Raw genomic sequence first — 4,560 nt, forward strand, 5'->3', positions numbered from 1 at the left:
TCGAGCAAACGGTGTGTTTCGGACGGCGTTTCGCTTCCGCTACTTGCGAGTGCTTTCGTGGTCCACCCCTCTATAAATACTCGGGAGGCGTCGAAGCCGGTTCTCCAAGCCGGACCCGTAGGTATCGTTGTGTGCTCGCTCTCATTGGCCCGCCTAACCAGAAAATGCCTGCGGTACACCCATTTGGATAAGAGTGCACGCAGATGCGGGCCTCGACGGCTACACATTTCCTCGGGCGGCCGCCTCCCGGCCTCCGTGGAGCGCGGGATGCACGGTCCCATCGACAAGCCTCTCCCGTTTTTACCGTGGCGTCGCGGTTCACCACGGCGGGCGGGTCGGTCTCCTCCGCATAAAAAGGGGGACCCCCGCTTTTTGTTCCACGAAATCGCACAAGCTTTTTTCGCATCCACGGTTTGCCACCGCACACCAAAATGCCGATCCGGCTGCCTACTTTAGCCAACAGGTGGAGCCAGGCGCGCCGTACTTGCGCGGCACTTCCCACGTCCACCGAAGTCGGTGCCAAGGACCACTTTCGGCGCCGGAGCCGCGTACGAGCCTACTCGAGGCGGAAGAACGAAGCCAGCAAGGGCCTGGCCGCAAGTGCGTTCAATTGTCGGGACGTCCAAGTCCCTCGTTCTTCCGTGCTTCCTCTTTCGGCAAGTCGTTGCGGCACCTTCCCAAAGCGCGCAGACCCGCTAATCGCGACGAGCGCGACGTGGCCGTGCCGCCTTTCCCTCGGCAGCAAGCAAAACGCCTGGCAACGTCGACGCTCCCCTAACCGCGATCTCGCACCGTGTTTCGTGTGGCGAATTCAAAAGCCGGCCGGCGCTGCTGCAACCATTACGGTCGGTACGCATACGCCGCGGAGGGCGGGACGGTCATCGGAGCGTGCGGTTCCTCCATCGAGTACTGCGCACCTCGGCCGTCGCATCGCCGTGCCATGACCGGCCGCGCGTCAACGCGAACCGGTGCCAGCGAGATCCCTCGCCTGCAAGAACCGACCGGCAGCCTCCGTCACCCGAGGACGCGGAGGCGCTTGCCGCGGACGGCGGGACGGTATGCACTGGTGCACAGCGGACCCGTCACATCGCCAGTTCCTTGACCGACCGCCGACGCTTGTGCCGTTCCTCTCGTACTTGGCAGTCGCCGCGCGATTGTCGGGTCTCGTTCTTGCACGCTCGAACGGTCGGGAGGGCACTCGGCTGGCGTTTCGGGAACGCGCAGCCTCGCCTTCTACCGACGTAACCACGACTCGCCGTTCGCGCTCCGCCGCTCCTGTTTACAGTACTAGGCGGTCCCGCAGCGGTCGGGTCGCGCATTTCGAGCGCTTCGAGCCACGGTGCAGTGGCGGGTCGAAAGCCGACCTATGAGTGCGTTGCGCCGTTTGTACCCGCGTCCGCCACCTGGCCGACCGTCCAAGGTCGCGGTGTTGGCGTCCGCTGGGCGCAACAATTTGTCACGGGGTGCCGCTCCACATTCAGGCAGCCCCGTGGGGAAAAGCCGACCCCGCGTCCAAACGGGGTCAGCGGCAGAAAGTGTCGGGCGCAGACGCAGCTGAGGCGCTCACCCTTCACAATCCGTTAATGATCCTTCCGCAGGTTCACCTACGGAAACCTTGTTACGACTTTTACTTCCTCTAAATGATCAAGTTTGGTCATCTTTCCAACAGACCGGCGCAACCGAAAGGCCGCGCCGGACATCGGTCCGAAGACCTCACTAAATCATTCAATCGGTAGTAGCGACGGGCGGTGTGTACAAAGGGCAGGGACGTAATCAACGCGAGCTTATGACTCGCGCTTACTGGGAATTCCTCGTTCAAGGGGAACAATTGCAAGCCCCTATCCCAATCACGAAAGAAGTTCCACGGGTTACCCAGTCTTTTCAGACAGGGATAAAGACACGCTGCTTCCTTCAGTGTAGCGCGCGTGCGGCCCCGGACATCTAAGGGCATCACAGACCTGTTATTGCTCTGTTTCGTGCGGCTAGGAGCCGCTTGTCCCTCTAAGAAGGTTGTAAGGTGCTGGGAACCCCGCACCTATTTAATAGGCTAGAGTCTCGTTCGTTATCGGAATTAACCAGACAAATCGCTCCACCAACTAAGAACGGCCATGCACCACCATCCACCGAATCAAGAAAGAGCTCTCAATCTGTCAATCCTCCCAGTGTCCGGGCCGGGTAAGTTTTCCCGTGTTGAGTCAAATTAAGCCGCAGGCTCCACTCCTGGTGGTGCCCTTCCGTCAATTCCTTTAAGTTTCAGCTTTGCAACCATACTTCCCCCGGAACCCAAATACTTTGGTTTCCCGGAAGCTGCCCGCCGAGTCATTTGAGTAACTCAGGCGGATCGCTGGTTGGCATCGTTTATGGTCAGAACTAGGGCGGTATCTGATCGCCTTCGAACCTCTGACTTTCGTTCTTGATCAATGAAAACATTCTTGGCAAATGCTTTCGCAGTAGTTCGTCTTGCGACGGTCCAAGAATTTCACCTCTAGCGCCGCAATACGAATGCCCCCGTCCGTCCCTCTTAATCATTACCTCGTATTCCAAAAACCAACAGAACAGAAACGAGGTCTTGTTCTATTATTCCATGCAAGTTTATTCAGGCGACTCGCCTGCGTTGAGCACTCTAATTTTTTCAAAGTAAAAGCACCGGCCATCTCGAGGCACACAATGAAGTGCACCAAGAAAGAACCGGCATGATGTTCAGTCCGAGCCGTCGCATCGGGTAGATGCACTACTCGTCTGGAACTGAGATCCAACTACGAGCTTTTTAACCGCAGCAGCTTTAGTATACGCTATTGGAGCTGGAATTACCGCGGCTGCTGGCACCAGACTTGCCCTCCAATTGATCCTCGTTAAAGGATTTAGAGTGTACTCATTTCAATTACGGGGCCTCAAAAGAGTCCCGTATTGTTATTTTTCGTCACTACCTCCCCGTGCCGGGAGTGGGTAATTTGCGCGCCTGCTGCCTTCCTTGGATGTGGTAGCCGTTTCTCAGGCTCCCTCTCCGGAATCGAACCCTGATTCTCCGTTACCCGTAACAACCATGGTAAGCAAGTAACCTACCATCGAAAGTTGATAAGGCAGACACTTGAAAGAAACGTCGCCGGCTCGTGGCCATGCGATCAGCACAAAGTTATCCAGAGTCACCACACAATACGGGCCGAAACCCGATCGATCTTGGTCTAATAAAAGCACCCGTTACCCAAAGGGCTCCAGGCTCACTGCATGTATTAGCTCTAGAATTGCCACAGTTATCCAAGTAGGAAGAAACGATCTAAGGAACCATAACTGATTTAATGAGCCATTCGCGGTTTCGCCTTATTTCGGCATGTACTTAGACATGCATGGCTTAATCTTTGAGACAAGCATATGATTACTGGCAGGATCAACCAGGTAATCGTTCGACTGCGCGTCCGTCCTCGCCCTCGGCGGGCCGGACGCAGTCTGTGTGCGGCGGAGGCCACCTTCAGGCGCCCCAACACGCTTATTTTGCACTCCGAGATGACGGCGTTCGAGCTCGCTACGGCACAACCTTCCCGAAAGACGAGTGGGAGCCGTGCGGCAAGAAGCACGTTCATGCTCGCTCTTTTTCGTTGCATCGACTCGGTCGCGCCGTGCGGGTTGCCCAAGCCCGCTGCACTGTCGGTGGACCGGCCGGAACTAGCAACGGAGCCGAGACTGCAAAGCCGCCAGACGACGGGTCACGCCCGCGTCTTCGGCGCTTTCGCATCTGAATCGCCCGAGGACGACACGGAACACACCTCGATATCGTGGTAAAACGGCACCGTCCGACAACCAGCCCCTAACGCATCAAGCGGATGAGGCTGCAGACGACTGCCGTGGATTCCCCTGGAGCAGACCCGAGGACACGCTTGACGAGGCCGAAGCCCGCCGCATATCAGACACCCGGTCGCTTTCGCGTACGCCGCTCACGAGAACCCCCACATAATAGCAGCGATAAGTACCCAGACCTCCTTGGGCCCTAATACGAGCGTACTCGAGAAAATTTCACCGCGGGTGTGCCCCGAAACGTGTGGCATGTTGAGCGTGCCACAAGTCTACGTCGCTCTCAAACCCGCCGAGGTCGTAGAATTTGCGACCCTACTCACGAAATTCCCACCGAGGATACGGCCGCAAACGTACCGCACCTTGGGTAGGCCACGAGTTTGTGCAACACTACGCTGACGGCACAGCACCGAGGTCGTGCGCGCACGCACGGGAAAATTCCGCCGCGGTTTCTGCCGAAAACGTGAGGCACCACGACTCTCCGCAAGTTCGCGTCGACTGCGAAAGACCGAAGTCGTGAACGACGTGTCCGCTACTCGCCGCCGACACGCTGGACACCAAACGTACAACGACTCGACGGCGTCGTAGAGGCCCACGACGCGGTTTTCCTTAACGACGTCTCGGCGTGGCACCGACAGGTTAGAACGGCCGACCAACGTTCCCTGTCCGCCGTTCGGCTCAGTCGAAGGGCTCGGCGACTTCGGCAACGCTGCGAAGCCGCACGGTGACGCACGCCATGTCCCCATTTTTTTTTTTCTTTCTGCGTCTGCCGGG

The 4,560-nt window shown here is 57.8% G+C and overlaps 1 non-coding gene across 1 annotated transcript; it reads right to left on the minus strand.

Moving 5' to 3' along the window:
• Nucleotides 1-1,581: 1,581 nt before the first annotated feature.
• LOC142795827 (small subunit ribosomal RNA) lies at nt 1,582-3,396 on the minus strand. The gene has a single exon (XR_012893337.1). It is a non-coding gene; the product is annotated as a small subunit ribosomal RNA (ribosomal RNA).
• Nucleotides 3,397-4,560: the final 1,164 nt, after the last annotated feature.

Source organism: Rhipicephalus microplus, unplaced genomic scaffold (genome assembly GCF_043290135.1).
Source record: "Rhipicephalus microplus isolate Deutch F79 unplaced genomic scaffold, USDA_Rmic scaffold_893, whole genome shotgun sequence".
Taxonomy (NCBI): Eukaryota; Metazoa; Arthropoda; class Arachnida; order Ixodida; family Ixodidae; genus Rhipicephalus; species Rhipicephalus microplus.